Source organism: Salmo salar, chromosome ssa13, assembly GCF_905237065.1.
Source record: "Salmo salar chromosome ssa13, Ssal_v3.1, whole genome shotgun sequence".
Lineage (NCBI taxonomy): Eukaryota > Metazoa > Chordata > Actinopteri > Salmoniformes > Salmonidae > Salmo > Salmo salar.
This window is the reverse complement of record NC_059454.1, coordinates 113,839,712-113,857,759: the sequence shown is the minus strand read 5'-3', so window position 1 is coordinate 113,857,759 and position 18,048 is coordinate 113,839,712. Positions and strand designations below refer to the sequence as shown.

The window sequence follows — 18,048 nt, the reverse complement described above, 5'->3', positions numbered from 1 at the left end:
ACACCCTAACACCCTAACCCCTCACACCCTAACACCCTAACCATGGTGGGACGACTAGAACAGGAGTTCCACGCTCTGAAGGGAAACTCCCCCTTCCCTGTGTTCCGTAGGTCTACCTCGCTGTCTCACACCCTAACCCCTCACACCCTAACACCCTAACCCCTCACACCCTAACCATGGTGGGAAGCTGCTATAGACCACCAAGGGCTAACAGTCATTATCTGAATAATGTGTGAAATGCTTGATCATGTATGTGATATCAATAGAGGTATACATTCTGGGTGATTTAAATATTGACTGGCTTTCATCAGGCTGCCCACTCAAGAGAAACCTTCAAACGTTCGGGTTGTCAATCAACCTACCAGGGTAGTTACAAACAGCACAATAATTAAATCATCAACATGTATTGATCATATCTTTACTAATGCTGCAGATTTTTTTTGGAAATCCATCGGATGAAGTGATCTCAATATAGTAGCCATATCAAGGAAAACCAAAGTTCCAAAGGCTGGGCCTAATATAGTGTATAAGAGGTCATATAATACATTTTTAGAGTGATTCCTATGTTGTTGATGTGAAGAATATTTGTTGGTCCGTGGTGTGTAATGACGAGCAACCAGACGCTGCACTGGACACATTTATGAAATTTCTTATCCCAGTTACTAATAAGCACCCATTAAGAAAATGACTGTAAAAATGGTTAAATCCCCGTGGATTGATGAGGAATTGAACAATTTTATGCAATGAGTGATGAGGCAAAAGAGATGGGGAATAGATCTGGCTGTACATCCGATTGGCAAACGTACTGCAAATTGAGAAATCATGTGACTAAACTGAATAAAGATAAGTAACTACACTATGAAACAAAGATAAATGAAATAAAGAATGATAGTAAAAAGATTTGGGGCACCTTAAATTACATTTTTGGAAAAAATGTCAACTCAGCTCCATCATTCATTGAATCAGATGGATCATTCATCACTAAACCCACTGATAATGCAAACTACTTGAATTACTTTGATGAGCAAATTTAGGCATGACATGCCAGCAACAAACGCTGACACTACACATCCAAGTATATCTGACGAAACTCTGAAAGACAAGAATTGTAATTTTGCATACCTTAACAGAACACAGAGGGTGTTCTTTAATGGAAGCCTCTCGAACATAATCCAGGTAGAATCAGGAATTCCCCAAGGTAGCTGTTTAGGCCCCTTACTTTTTTCAATCTTGACTAATGACATGCAACTGGCTTTGAGTAATGCCAGAGTTTCTATGTATGCAAATGACTCAACACTATACACATCAGCTACTACAGCGACTGAAATGACTGCAACACTCAACAAAGAGCTGCAGTTAGTTTCAGAATGGGTGGCAACGAATAAATGAATCCTAAACATTTCAAAAACTAAAAGCATTGTATTTGGGACAAATCATTCACTAAAATCCTAAACCTTAACTAAATCTTGTAATAATATGCATGTCAATCTCTCCTGGCTCAAAGTGGAGGAGAGATTGACTTCATCACTAGTTGTATTTGTAAGAGGTGTTGATTATGTTGAATGCACCGAGCTGTCTGTTTGAACTACTGGCGCACAGCTCGGACACCCATCCATACCCCACAAGACATGCCACCAGAGGTCTCTTCACAGTCCCCCAAGTCCAGAACAGACTATGGGAGGCGCACAGTACTACATAGAGCCATGACTACATGGAACTCAAGTAACTCATGGTAGCACTAAAATTAGATGTAAAAAACAGATAGAAATACACCTTATGGAACAGCGGGGACTGTGAAGAGACACACACACAGACACATGCATACACACACATACACACAATAACATAACCACTATGCACACACGTACACATGGATTTTGTGTTGTAGATATGTGGTCGTAGAGTAGATGTCTGAGGGCACACAAAATATGTTGTGAAATCTGTTATGAATGTCTTATGTTTTTAAAATGCATAGCTGCCTTTATTTTGCTGGACCCCAGGAAGAGTTAATGGGGATCAAAACAAATACAAATGCAAACCCCTCGCACACTAAACCCTCACACCCTAACCCCTAACACCCTAACCCCTCACACGCTAACTCTTACCTTAACCCCTCACACCCTAACCCCTCACACCCTAACCCCTCACACGCTAACTCTAACCCCTCACACCCTAACCCCTAACACCCTAACCCTCACACGCTAACTCTTACCTTAACCCCTCACACCCTAACCCCTCACATCCTAACCCCTCACACCCTAACCCCTCACACCCTAACCCTAACCCCTCACACCCTAACCCTAATCCCTCACACCCTAACCCCTCACACCCTAACCCCTAACCCCTCACACCCTAACCCTAACCCCTCACACCCTAACCCTAACCCCTCACACCCTAACTCTACCCCCTTACACCCTAACCCCTCACACCCTAACCCCTCACACCCTAACCCTAACCCCTCACACCCTAACCCCTCACACCCTAACCCCTCACACCCTAACCCTAACCCCTCACACCCTAACCCCTCACACCCTAACCCCTCACACCCTAACCCTAATCCCTCACACCCTAACCCCTCACACCCTAACTCTAACCACTCACACCCTAACCCCTCACACCCTAACCCTAACCCCTCACACCCTAACTCTACCCCCTCACACCCTAACCCTAACCCCTCACACCCTAACTCTACCCCCTTACACCCTAAACCCTCACACCCTAACCCCTCACACCCTAACCCTAACCCCTCACACCCTAACCCCTCACACCCTAACCCTAATCCTTCACACCCTAACCCTTCACACCCTAACCCCTCACACCCTAACCCTAACCCCTCACACCCTGACTCTACCCCCTCACACCCTAACCCCTCACATCCTAACCCCTCACACCCTAACCCTAACCCCTCACACCCTAACCCCTCACACCCTAACCCCTCACACCCTAACTCTAACCCCTCACACCCTAACCCCTCACACCCTAACCCCTCACACCCTAACCCCTAACACCCTAACCCCTCACACCCTAACCCTAACCCCTCACACCCTAACCCCTCACACCCTAACCCTAACCCCTCACACCCTAACCCCTCACACCCTAACCCCTCACACCCTAACCCTAACCCCTCACACCCTAACCCCTCACACCCTAACCCCTCACACCCTAACCCTAACCCCTCACAGCCTTAAGGCCCTAGGGCTAACCTAGGCGGTTCCTAAAAGAGGTTATGGCTGAGGTAAATCGGACCTTCCAGACCCATGGAACATAGAAGGTAGAGAGGGATAACTTTGGTTCCATTTGTGGGGATTTATTCTCAGTCTCTGGTGTGGTTCAACTCTGAACTTAAATCTCCTTTTTAACAGACCCAGAATAATTGTGAGGCCTTGAAAAGATTTCTGGGTAATCTCAGCCTTCAGGAGAAATAAGAAGAAACTTAATATTTCACTCGAACAAAGTTTCTGTCCAATAAGCATTCTGGCCCAAATCAGCCAATAGGATACTTTATATTTTCCAATGGGGCCATACATTTATATACATTTGGGTGAGGTTTTTGTCTCGCCGGAGTAGCCTTGTTTCACTGCCAAAAATAACATGAAACCATCTAGTGTTCAGAGAAATAACAACACAATGTAAAATACAGGAAGCCTAGTCAAATAATTAACATCCAATCACCTTAACCGTTACTCTCTCGTGGGAATTCCACTAACGGTCCGTATGTAGCCAAACGTAGCTGCTGCTCATGTTGGTGTCTGTACTGATGGAGCAAAAGCCATGACAGGGAGACATAGTGGAGTGGTAACGCGCCTGCAAGCAGTTGCTCCCGACGCCACGTGGGTCCACTGCAGCATCCACCGAGAGGCTCTTCCTGCCAAGGGAATGCCTGACAGCTTGAAAGACGTTTTGGACACTACAGTGAAAATGGTTAACTTTGTTAAAGCAAGGCCCCTGAATTCTCGTGTATTTTCTGCATTATGCAATGATATGGGCAGCGACCATGTAATGCTTTTACAACAAACAGAAGTGCGCTGGTTATCAAGGGGCAAAGTATTGACACATTTTTTTAAAATTGAGAGACAAGCTTAAAGTTTTCTTTACTGACCATAATTTTCACTTGTCTGACCGCTTGCATGATGACGAGTTTCTCACACGACTGGCCTATCTGGGGGATGTTTCTTCTCGCCTGAATGATCTGAATCTAGGATTACAGGGACTCTCCGCAACTATATTCAATGTGCGGGACAGAATTGAGGCTATGATTAAGAAGTTGGAGCTCTTCTCTGTCTGCATTAACAAGGACAACACACAGGTCTTTCCATCATTGTATGATTTTTTGTGTGCAAATGAACTCAAGCTTACGGACAATGTCAAATGTGATATAGCGAAGCACCTGAGTGAGTTGGGTGTGCAATTATGCAGGTACTTTCTCGAAACGGATGACACAAACAACTGGATTCGTTATCCCTTTCATGCCCTGCCTCCAGTCCACTTACCAATATCTGAACAAGAGAGCCTCATCGAAATTGCAACAAGCGGTTCTGTGAAAATAGAATTGAATCAGAAGCCACTGCCAGATTTCTAGATTGGGCTGCGCTCAGAGTATCCTGCCTTGGCAAATCGAGCTGTTAAGATACTGATGCCCTTTGCACCACGTACCTATGTGAGAGTGGATTCTCGATCCTCACTAGCATGAAAACTAAATACAGGCAACGACTGTGTGTGGAAAATGATTTAAGACTGAGACTCTCTCCAATACAACCCAACATTGCAGAGTTATGTGCATCCTTTAAAGCACACCCTTCTCATTAACCTGTGGTGAGTTATTCACAATTTTCGATGAACAAATATGGTTTTATATGTAAGATGGTTAAATAAAGAGCAAAATTATAGATTATTATTATATTATTATTTGTGTGCTGGTCCTATAAGAGCTCTTTGTCACTTCCCACGAGCCGGGTTGTGACAAAAACTATTTAACATTTTTATTTAACCTTTATTTAACTAGGCAAGTCAGTTAAGAACAAATTCTTATTTACAATGACGGCCTAGGAACAGTGGGTTAACTGCCTTGTTCAGGGGCAGAATGACAGATTTTTACCTTGTCAGCTCGGGTATTCGATCTTGCAACCTTTCGGTTACTAGTCCAACACTCTAACCACTATGTTTCATATAGTGTGTGTGTGGCAGGTTTACAATGATGACAAAAAACAACATTTGAGAGTGTGCTGACCATGGTGCTAGAGGGGGTACAGCTGGATGTTAAATGTTTGAAGGGGTACAGGACTATAAACAGTTTGGGAACCACTGCTCTAGACCTCAAGGAGAAATACTAAGCCACCCAGTAATTTGTCTCCATCTTGTGGCTGTTTTATACACCTGGAGTCTCCACTGGGATTTCATAATTGGTTTAGGATAAAGTTGAATATCTATTGTACTTGTCATGATGATTATTATGTATTGTCTGGATTCCTGTAGAATGGTCTTTACCTTTGATTACGTTTGTGTGGTGTTGGTAAATATGGTGTAATGGAAATAATTCCTATGATAGTTTTAAATGTCAATATTAATACGAAGGACAATTTTTCCTCCATCCATTATGGATTTGATTTATGATTTGCACTTATTCCCCATCCCCTATATTCCCTCTATATGAAAGCACTTCTGATTCATTATTCTTATTTAATATATGTTGGTGTGTTTCTATATATATACAGTGCATTCGGAAAGTATTCAGACCCCTTTACTTTTTTCAACTGACCCTACAACTGTCTTTGGTCACCCCCAAAGCCAATTCCTCTTTTTGCCGCCTTTCCTTCCAGTTCTCTGCTGCCAATGACTGGAATGAATTGCAAAAATCACTGAAGCTGGAGACTCATATCTCCCTCACTAGCTTTAAGCACCAGCTGTCCGAGCAGCTCACAGATCACTGCACCTGTACATAGCTCATCTGTAAATAGCCCATCCAACTACCTCATCCCCACACTGTATTTATTTATTTATCTTGCTCCTTTGCACCCCAGTATCTCTACTTGCAAATTCATCTTCTGCACATCAATCACTCTAGTGTCTAATTGGTATATTGTAATTACTTCGCCACCATGGCCTATTTATTGCCTTACCTCCCTTTTCTTACCGGATTTGCACATGTTGTATATAGATTTTCTTCAACTGTATTATTGACTGTATGTTTGTTTATTCCATGTGTAACTCTGTGTTGTTGTATGTGTCGAACTGCTTTGCTTTATCTTGGCCAGGTCGCAGTTGTACAGTGAGGGAAAAAAGTATTTGATCCCCTGCTGATTTTGTACGTTTGCCCACTGACAAAGAAATGATCAGTCTATAATTTTAATGGTAGGTTTATTTGAACAGTGAGACAGAATAACAACAAAAAAATCCAGAAAAACGCATGTCAAAAATGTTAGAAATTGATTTGCATTTTAATGAGGGAAATAAAAACAATCAGAAAGATTTCTGGCACCCAGGTGTCTTTTATACAGGTAACGAGCTGAGATTAGGAACACACTCTTAAAGGGAGTGCTCCTAATCTCAGCTTGTTACGTGTATAAAAGACACCTGTCCACAGAAGCAATCAATCAGATTCCAAACTCTCCACAATGGCCAAGACCAAAGAGCTCTCCAAGGATGTCAGGGACAAGATTGTAGACCTACAAAAGGCTGGAATGGGCTACAAGACCATCGCCAAGCAGCTTGGTGAGAAGGTGACAACAGTTGGTGTGATTATTTGCAAATGGAAGAAACACAAAAGAACTGTCAATCTCCCTCGGCCTGGGGCTCCATGCAAAATCTCACCTCGTGGAGTTGCAATGATCATGAGAACGGTGAGAAATCAGCCCAGAACTACACGGGAGGATCTTTTCAATGATTTCAAGGCAGCTGGGACCATAGTCACCAAGAAAACAATTGGTAACACAATACGCCGTGAAGGACTGAAATCCTGCAGCGCCCGCAAGGTCCCCCTGCTCAAGAAAGCACATATACATGCCCGTCTGAAGTTTGCCAATGAACATCTGAATGATTCAGAGGACAACTGGTGAAAGTGTTGTTGTCAGATGAGACCAAAATGGAGCTCTTTGACATCAACTCAACTCGCAGTGTTTGGAGGAGGAGGAATGCTGCCTATGACCCCAAGAACACCATCCCCACCGTCAAACATGGAGGTAGAAACATTATGCTTTGGGGGTGTTTTTCTGCTAAGGGGACAGGACAACTTCACCGCATCAAAGGGACGATGGACGGGGCCATGTACCGTCAAATCTTGGGTGAGAACATCCTTCCCTCAGCCAGGGCATTGAAAATGGGTCGTGGATGGGTATTCCAGCATGACAATGACCCAAAACACACGGCCAAGGCAACAAAGGAGTGGCTCAAGAAGAAGCACATTAAGGCCCTGGAGTGGCCTAGCCAGTCTCCAGACCTTAGTCCCATAGAAAATCTGTGGAGGGAGCTGAAGGTTCGAGTTGCCAAGCGTCAGCCTCGAAACCTTAATGACTTCGAGAAGATCTGCAAAGAAGAGTGGGACAAAATCCCTCCTGAGATGTGTGCAAACCTGGTGGCCAACTACAAAAAACGTCTTACCTCTGTGATTGCCAAAAGGGTTTTGCCACCAAGTACTAAGTCATGTTTTGCAGAGGGGTCAAATACTTATTTCTCTCATTAAAATGCAAATCAATTTATAACATTTTTGACATGCGTTTTTCTGGATTTTTTTGTTGTTATTCTGTCTCTCACTGTTCAAATAAACCTACCATTAAAATGATAGAGTGATCATTTCTTTGTCAGTGGGCAAACGTACAAAATCAGCAGGGGATCAAATACTTTTTCCCCCCACTGTAAATGAGAACTTGTTCTCAACTAGCCTACCTGGCAAAATAAAGGTGAAAAAAACAAAACAAAAAACACCTCTGATCCTACCACACCTCTGATCCTACCACACCTCTGATCCTACCACACCTCTATCACACCTCTGATCCTACCACACCTCTGATCCTACCACACCTCTGATCCTACCACACCTCTGACTCTACCACACCTCTGAACCTACCACACCTCTGATCCTACCACACCTCTGATCCTACCACACCTCTGATCCTACCACACCTCTGACTCTACCACACCTCTGATCCTACCACACCTCTGACTCTACCACACCTCTGACTCTACCACACCTCTGAACCTACCACACCTCTGACTCTACCACACCTCTGATCCTACCACACCTCTGACTCTACCACACCTCTGATCCTACCACACCTGACTCTACCACACCTCTGATCCGACCACATCTCTGATCCTACCACACCTCTGATTCTACCACACCTCTGATCCTACCACACCTCTGACTCTACCACACCTCTGATCCTACCACACCTCTGATCCTACCACACCTCTGACTCTACCACACCTCTGATCCTACCACACCTCTGATCCTACCACATCTCTGACTCTACCACACCTCTGATCCTACCACACCTCTGACTCTACCACACCTCTGATCCTACCACACCTCTTATCCTACCACACCTCTGAACCTACCACACCTCTGACTCAACCACACCTCTGATCCTACAACACCTCTAATCCTGATCCTACCACACCTCTGATCCTACCACACCTCTGATCCTACCACACCTCTGACTCAACCACACCTCTGATCCTACCACACCTCTGATCCTGATCCTACCACACCTCTGATCCTACCACACCTCTGACTCTACCACACCTCTGATCCTACCACACCTCTGACTCTACCACACCTCTATCACACCTCTGATCCTACCACACCTCTGATCCTACCACACCTCTGACTCTACCACACCTCTACCACACCTCTGATCCTACCACACCTCTGATCCTACCACACCTGACTCTACCACACCTCTGATCCTACCACACCTCTGAAACTACCACACCTCTGCTTCAGTGTTGCTTGGTTCAAAGCGAGCATGAAAGGAATTTAGCTTGTCTGGTAGGCTTGCGTCACTGGGCGGCTCGCTGCTGGGCTTCCCTTTGTTGTCTGTAATAGTTTAAGCCCTGCCTCATCCGACGAGCGTCAGAGCCAGTGTAGTCGGATTCAATCTTAGTCCTGTATTGACGCTTTGCATGTTTGATGGTTTGTCTGAGGACCTAGAGGGATTTCTTATAAGCGTCCGGATTAGTCTCCCGCTCCTTGAAGCGGCAGCTCTTGCCTTTAGCTCGATGAGGATGTTGCCTGTAATCTTTGGCTTCTGGTTGGGATATGTACGTACAGTCTCTGCGGGGACGACGTCATCGATGCACTTATTGATGAAGCCAATGACTGAGGTTGTGTATTCCTCAATGCCATTGGATGAATCCCGGAACATATTCCAGTCTGTGCAGCAAAACAGTCCTGTAGTGTAGCATCCGCGTCATGCTACTGCATAACCACTTCCGTATTGAGCAAATCACTGGTAATTCCTGCTTTAGTTTTTGCTTGTAAGCTGGAATCAGGAGGATAGAATTGTGGTCAGATATGCCAAATGGAGGGTGAGGGAGAGCTTTTTATGCATCTCTGTGTGTGGAGTAAAGGTGGTCTAGGATTTTTTTCCCCCTGGTTGCACATGAGACATGCTGGTAAAATTTGGTGAAACTGATTTAAGTTTGCCTGCATTAAAGTCCCCGGCCACTAGGAGCGCCGCTTCTGGGTGAGCATTTTCTTCTTCGCTTATGGCCTTATAGAGTTGGTTGAGAGCGGTCTTAGTGCCAGCTCCGCTTTGTGGTGGTAAATAGACGGCTACGAATAATACAGATGAGAACTCTCTCGGTAGATAGTGTGGTCTACAGCTTATCATGAGGTACTCTACCTCAGGCGAGCAATACATCGAGACTTCTTTAATATTAGACATCACGTACCAGCTGTTATTGACAAAAAATAACAGCATATTACATGAGCAAAGCAGTATGTAAACATTATTAAAGTGACTAGTGTTCCATTATTAAAGTGACTAGTGTTCCATTATTAAAGTGACCAGTGATTCCATGTCTATGTATACAGGGCAGCAGCCTCTAAGGTGCAAGGTTGAGTAACCAGGTGGTAGCCGGCTAGTGATGGCTATTTAACAGTGATGGCCTTGAGATAGAAGCTGTTTTTCAGTCTCTCGTTCCCAGCTTTGATGCACCTGTACTGACCTCGCCTTCTGGATGATAAAGACTACCTAATCTCTGTACCCCACACATACAATTATTCATAAGGATCCTCAGTTGAGCAGTGAATTTCAAACAGATTCAACCACAAAGACCAGGGAGGTTGTGCAATGCCTCACAAAGAAGGGCACCTATTGGTAGATGGGTAAAAAACATTCTGAAGGCACGGTAGCCTTATTAGATGTAGCCGTGTTAGATGTACTATAGCCGTGAAGTGGTGATACAGCCGGACAGGATGCTCTCAATTGTCATCTGTAAAAGTTTGTGAGGGTTTTAGGTGCCAAGCCAAATTACTTCAGCCTCCTGAGGTTGAAGAGGTGCTGTTGCACCTTCACCACACTGTCTATGTGGGTGGACCATTTCAGTTTGTCAGTGATGTGTACGCCGAGGAACTTAAAGCTTTCCACCTTCTCCACTACTGTCCCATCGATGTGGATAGGGGGGTGCACCCTCTGCTGTTTCCTGAAGTCCACGATCATCTCCTTTGTTTTGTTGACATTGAGTAAGAGGTTATTTTCCTGGCACCACACTCCCAGAGCTCTCACCTCCTCCATGTAGGCTGTCTCGTCATTGTTGGTAATCAAGCCCACCACTGTTGTGTTGTCTGCAAACTTGATGATTGAGTTGGAGGTGTGCTTGGCCACACAGTCATGGGTGAACAGGGAGTACAGGAGGGGGCTGAGAATGCACCCTTGTGGGGCCCCAGTGTTGAGGATCAGCGAAGTGGAGGTGTTGTTTCCTACCTTCACCACCTGGGGGCGGCCCTGGACTAATTTTCTACACTGGAATAATGTTTGTTTTTGCTCTGTCTTGTTCTTCAGATTCCATCCAGAAACAACATCCGGAAAGCAAAGATCACATCACATCTTAACACCTAAATGGTAAATAAAATATTGATGGTTTCTGTAAGTGTTTTGTAAAGGCATTGAGGAAGATTGTTGTGGAGGAGATTTAAAACAGCTAGATAAATCAAACATGTATATTATTTATTAAAAATGATTCAATTAATGATATTGTTTTTGGAAGAACATGGTGTTGGAAGTTTGCTAGCATGTTGCAAATGTATGAAAGGTTGTACAGTGCATTGGGAAAGTATTCAGACACCTTGACTTTTTTCCACATGTTGTTACGTTACAGCCTTATTCTAAAATGTATTAAATTGTTTTGTTTTTTTTCTCATCAATCTACACACAATACCCCATAATGACAAAGCAAAAACAGGAATTTAGAAATCACATTTACACAAGTATTCAGACCCTTCACTCAGTACTTTGTTGAAGCACCTTTGGCAGGGATTACAGCCTCGAGTCTTCTTGGGTATGACGCTACAAGCTTGACACCCCTGTAATTGGGGAGTTTCTCCCATTCCATCTCTGTAGATACACTCAAGCTCTGTCAGGTTGGATGGGGAGCATCGCTGCACAGCTATTTTCGGGTCTCTCTAGAGCTGTTCGATCGGGTTCAAGCTCTGGCTGGGCCTCTCAAGGACATTCAGAGACGAAGCCACTCCTGCATTGCCTTGGCTGTGGGCTTAGGGTCATTGTCCTGTGGGAAGGTGAACTTTCGCCCAAGTCTGAGGTCATGAGCGCTCTGGAGCAGGTTTTTATCAAGGATTTGTACTTTGCTCCGTTCATCTTTGCCCTGATCCTGACTAGGCTCCCAGTCCCGCCGCTGAAAAACATCCCCACAGCTTGATGCTGCCACCACCATGCTTCACCGTAGGGATGGTACCAGGTTTCCTTAAGACCTGACGCTTGGCATTCAGGCCAAAGAGTTCAATCTTGGTTTCATCAGACCAGAGAATCTTGTTTCTCATGGTCAGAGCCTTTAGGTGCCTTTTGGCAAACTCCAAGCAGGCTGTCATGTGCCTTTTACTGGGGAGTGGTTTCCGTCTGGCCACTACAATAATGGCCTGATTGGTGGAGTGCTGCAGAGATGGTTGTCCTTCTGGAAGGTTCTCCCATCCCCACAGAGGTACTCTAGAGCTCTGTCGGGTTCTTGGTCACCTCCCTGACCAAGGCCCCTCTCCCCCGATTGCTCAGTTTGGCTGTGCGGCCAGCTGTAGGAAGAGTCTTGGTGGTTCCAAACTTCTATTCAAGAATAATGGAGGCCACTGTGTTCTTGGGGACCTTCAATGCTGCAGAAATGTGTTGGTATCCTTCCCCAGATCTGTGCCTCGACACAATCCTGTCTCCGAGCTCTACGGACATTTCCTTCGACCTCATGGGTTGGTTTTCGCTCTTACATGTACCGTCAACTTTGGGACCTTATATAGACAGGTGTGTGCTTTTCCAAATCATGTCCAATCAATTGAATTGGCCACAGGTGTAGTCTAATCCACTGGCAGGGTAGCCTAGTGGTTAGAGTGTTGGACTAGTAACCGAAAGGTTACAAGTTTAAATCCCTGAGCTGACAAGGTACAAATCTGTCGTTTTGCCCCTGAACAAGGCAGTTAACCCACTGTTCCTAGGCCGTCATTGAAAATAAGAATTTGTTCTTATCTGACTTGCCTAGTTAAATAAAGGTTAAATAAATAATCATGTAGAAACATCTCAAGGATGATCAATGGAAACAGGATGCACCTGAGCTCAATTTCGAGTCTAATATCAAAGGAACTGAATACTTATGTAAATAAGGTATTTTTTTTTTTTTTTTTATTATAAATTTGAACACATTTATAAAAACCTGTTTTCATTTTGTCACTATTGTGTATAGTGTGTAGATTGATGAGGAAAACAAATAATTTAATATATTTCGAATTAGGCTGTAACGTAAATTTCAATGTGGAAAAAGCCAAGGGGTCTGAATACTTTTTGAATTCATTGTATACTACTATACTAAACATGATACACATGATATAATAATGAGGTCATACCTTCCAGGGAACGTGGAAGACATTCCTGAAAATCTGAAGGAGAAACTAAGGTCCTATGAACCTCAGGAGTAAAATAACCTGAAACAGGACTAAAACCATCTGAAACAGATTAGTGACCTCGTCCCCCAGCCAACCCATGACCTTTAACCTTGGACAGATAACACTGGACAGTCTCTGATATGAAGTATCATAGAGCATTATCATGGAGCATCGATGAAACGGAGACAGACTTTGTCCATCCAGGTCTAAACTGAGACAACAGTGAAATACTACTGTGTTGCATATATTAATGTCCTACACTGACCCAGCCATCCATGGAGATCTACGTAGGTGTTCCAATACAACATGATTGAACTCTTAACTGATAATGTACCTGTACATTGAAACCACATGTGTTTGTTTTGCTCTCTCAATCAGACTACTGTGCATTACTGACTACATTAGTGACTACATTAGTGACTACATTAGTGACTACATTACTGACTACATTACTGACTACATTACTGACTACATGACTGACTACATTACTGACTACATTACTGACTACATGACTGACTACATTACTGACTACATTACTGACTATGATCCTGATCATGAAAACGTGTCACATGTCAAAGGAGGAAGACAGATGCATCAACAGAGAACATTAAAACTCATCCTGATTTTATTTATTTTGATTTAACTTGAATTTATTCAGGGTAGCCCAATTGAGACCAGGGTCTCATTCCCAATGGTGCCCTGAGTACAAACATTTTCTCACAGACAGGAAGAACAATTAACATTACAAATAGAACAAGAAGAATACAAATAACCACAAGGCATCTTCCTTGTTCAGAAGATATAATGGATGAATTGTCATTAATACAAAATCAATTATATTATTATTATTATTACAAACTGTTAATGCAGATGTATTTAAATATATGTTCTTGTAGTTTCTCTACTATTTATGTTCATAAATAAAAGTCTATACAATAATTAATACTCTGACTTTTTTCTATTGATTATATTTTTATTCATAATTGTTTACAATACTTTTACTTTGGTGAGAAGATAGACTTTTTAGTCTATGACTGTTCCATCAGTAAGAAAGGTCTATGACTGTTCCATCAGTAAGAAAGGTCTATGACTGTTCCATCAGTAAGAGAGGTCTATGACTGTTCCATCAGTAAGAGAGGTCTATGACTGTTCCATCAGTAAGAGAGGTCTATGACTGTTCCATCAGTAAGAGAGGTCTATGACTGTTCCATCAGTAAGAGGTCTATTACTGTTCCATCAGTAAGAGAGGTCTATGACTGTTCCATCAGTAAGAGGTCTATTACTGTTCCATCAGTAAGAAAGGTCTATTACTGTTCCATCAGTAGGAGAGGTCTATGACTGTTCCATCAGTAAGAAAGGTCTATGACTGTTCCATCAGTAAGAGAGGTCTATGACTGTTCCATCAGTAAGAGAGGTCTATTACTGTTCCATCAGTAAGAGGTCTATTACTGTTCCATCAGTAAGAAAGGTCTATTACTGTTCCATCAGTAAGAAAGGTCTATTACTGTTCCATCAGTAAGAGAGGTCTATGACTGTTCCATCAGTAAGAGAGGTCTATGACTGTTCCATCAGTAAGAAATGAGGATGCATTATATTCAATGAAGCAGTCAAAACCCTTGGTAAAAGTAGAAATTCATTATTTGGCCAATTGTCTTAAGTGAAGGAGGAAGGATGGATTTTAAAAATTATGTATTTAAAAAATGTGGCTAGGCAAAGATTGTGTATCATATTAACAAGATCATCATGTGACCGCTCTAACAATGGAAATGCATGTCCTTTACAGATGAAAGGCAGGCGGGAGATGCAGATAGCTGTGAACAACCGGCCATAGAGATAGATAGAGGACTCATCTTTGTATTCTGTGCCTTTATGGTGTCTGTGACAGCATTGCCAACGCCATTGAGGCCATCTCCATTTTAAAGTAGTCAATTTTTCTTCTTCAGCTGATTGCTCCTAACTCATAGGAATCCAGTTGACTACTTTAAAATGGCAGAAGCCCTCAATGGCAATGTCCATGCTAAAATGGGTTATATGCCGCCATTGTCTCGTATCTCGCAAAGGGTAATGGGATAGATAAAAGTCTGGCTACAATGGGCTGCCATAACATTCTAAAATATTACCCAGGTGACATCTGCTGAACCCCATTTCTGCTTCAAAACTGTCTGAGTTAATGTAAAACAATAAATGGTAACAATGTTGTATTTTTGGTGAGGAAGTCTTAGTCACCCCATTTTACATCTAGCTAATGATTATTGTGCTGAGGTACACTACCGTTCAAACGTTTGGGGTCACTTAGAAATGTCATTGTTTTTGAAAGAAAAGCAAACAATTTTGTCCATTAAAATATTATCAAATTGATCAGAAATACAGTGTAGACATTGATAATGTTGTAAATGACCATTGTAGCTGGAAACGGCAGATTTTATTATGGAATATCTACATAGGCGTACAGAGGCCCATTATCAGCAACCATCACTCCTGTGTTCCAATGGCACGTTGTGTTAGCTAATCCAAGTTTATCATTTTAAAAGGCTAATTGATCATTGGAAAACCCTTTTGCAATTATGTTAGCACAGCTGAAAACTGTTGTCCTGATTAAAGAAGCAATAAATCTGGCCTTCTTTAGACTAGTTGAGTATCTGGAGCATCAGCATTTGTGGCATCGATTACAGGCTCAAAATGGCCAGAAACAAAGAACTTTCTTCTGAAACTCATCATTCTATTCTTGTTCTGAGAAATGAAGGTTATTCCATGAGATAAATTGCCAAGAAACTGAAGATCATGTACAATGCTGTGTACTACTCCCTTCACAGAACAGCACAAACTGGCGCTAACCAGAATAGAAAGAGGAGTGGGAGGCCCCGGTGCACAACAGCAAGAGGACAAGTACGTTAGAGTGTCTAGTTTGAGAAACGGACGCCTCACAAGTCCTCAACTGGCAGCTTCATTAAATAGTACCCGCAAAACACCAGTCTCAATGTCAACAGTGAAGAGGCGACTCCGGGATGCTGGCCTTCTAAGCAGAGTTGCAAAGAAAAAGCCATATCTCAGACTGGCCAATAAAAAGAAAAGATTAAGATGGGCAAAAGAACACAGACACTGGACAGAGGAACTCTGCCTAGAAGGCCAACATCCCGGAGTCTCCTCTTCACTGTCGGAAAGTCGGCGCTCTAGAAAGATGCTTGAGTTTCCAACTTGGAATTAGGATCACATTCAAAATGTGTTTTCCCAGTTGGACCTCTTTTTTTGGGGGGGAGTTCCTAATTGTCATGAACACGGCATAGGTCATAAAAGTTATGACGTTAGATACCTACCCAGTTAGGTGTTTATTTCTGTCGGCGTAATGCATGGAGAAGCCTGGTGGCTGTACCGATTCCGACATCATATCCCAAGAGAGCCATGTTTCCTTGAAACAGAGAATGTTTCAATCTCTGATGTCTCTCTGGAAGGCAACCCTTGCTCGAATTTTGTCTACTTTGTTGTCAAGAGACTGGACATTGGCGAGTAGTATGCACGGGAGCGGTGCGCGATGTGCCCGTATACGGAGCCTGACCAGATGACCGCCGCGCCGTTGTTTTGGGTCGCGGGCTGGGATCCGATCCATTGTCCTGGGTGGCTGTCCAAACAGAGGATCCGCTTCGGGAAAGTCGTATTCCTGGTCGTAATGTTGGTAAATTGACATCACTCTTATATCTAATAGTTCTTCCCGCTGTATGTAATAAGACTTAAGATTTCCTGGGGTAACAATGTAAGAAATAATACATTAACCTGTTGGGGCTAGGGGGCAGTATTTGCACGGCCGGATAAAAAACGTACCCGATTTAATCTGGTTACTACTCTTGCCCAGAAACGAGAATATGCATAGAATTAGTAGATTTGGATAGAAAACACTCTAAAGTTTCTAAAACTGTTTGAATGGTGTCTGTGAGTATAACAGAACTCATATGGCAGGCCAAAACCTGAGAAGATTCCATACAGGAAGTGCCCTGTCTGACAATTTGTTGTCCTTCTGTTGCATCTCTATCGACATTACAGCATTTGTGCTGTAACGTGACACTTTCTAAGGCTCTCATTGGCTCTATAAAGCCGCCAGAAAGTGGAATGGGGTGTCTGCTGTCTCTGGGTGAAGTACAACAGCTCTGTTTGTGAGTGGTCAGCCTGGGGACAGTGAGACTGAGATGCGCATTCACGAGAATTCTCAATTTTTTTCTTTCAGCCTTTGAATGAATACAACGTTGCCCGGTTGGAATATTATTGCTATTTTACGAGAAAAATAGCATAAAAATGGATTTTAAACAGCGTTTGACATGCTTCTAAGTACGGTAATGGAATATTTTGAATTTTTTTTGTCACGAAATGCGCTCGCGCATCACCCTTCGGATAGTGACCTGAACGCACGAACAAAACGGAGCTATTTGAATATAACTATGGATTATTTGGAACCAAAACAACATTTGTTGTTGAAGAAGAAGTCCTGGGAGTGCATTCTGACGAAGAACGAGCTATGTACTCAGAATATTGCAACGTGTGCTTTCGCCGAAAAGCTATTTTAAAATCTGACACCGCGATTGCATAAAGGAGTTCTGTATCTATAATTCTTAAAATAATTGTTATGTATTTTGTGAACGTTTATCATGAGTAATTTAGTAAATTCACCAGAAGTTTTGGGTGGGTATGCTAGTTCTGAACATCACATGCTAATGTAAAAAGCAGTTTTTTGATATAAATATGAACTTGATTGAACAAAACATGCATGTATTGTATAACATAATGTCCTAGGAGTGTCATCTGATGAAGATCATCAAAGGTTAGTGCTGCATTTAGCTGTGGTTTTGGTTTTTGTGACATATATGCTTGCTTTGAAAATGGCTGTGTGATTATTTTTGGCAGGGTACTCTCCTGACATAATCTAATGTTTTGCTTTCGCTGTAAAGCCTTTTTGAAATCGGACAATG

General features: G+C 42.9%; 1 long non-coding RNA gene across 1 annotated transcript; it reads left to right on the top strand.

Annotated features, from left to right (window-relative positions):
• Nucleotides 1-15: 15 nt before the first annotated feature.
• Nucleotides 16-14,009, top strand: LOC123726124 (uncharacterized). Its single transcript, XR_006758452.1, has 3 exons — nt 16-106; nt 11,001-11,060; nt 13,062-14,009. It is a non-coding gene; the product is annotated as an uncharacterized lncRNA (long non-coding RNA).
• The last annotated feature ends 4,039 nt before the right edge of the window (nt 14,010-18,048 follow it).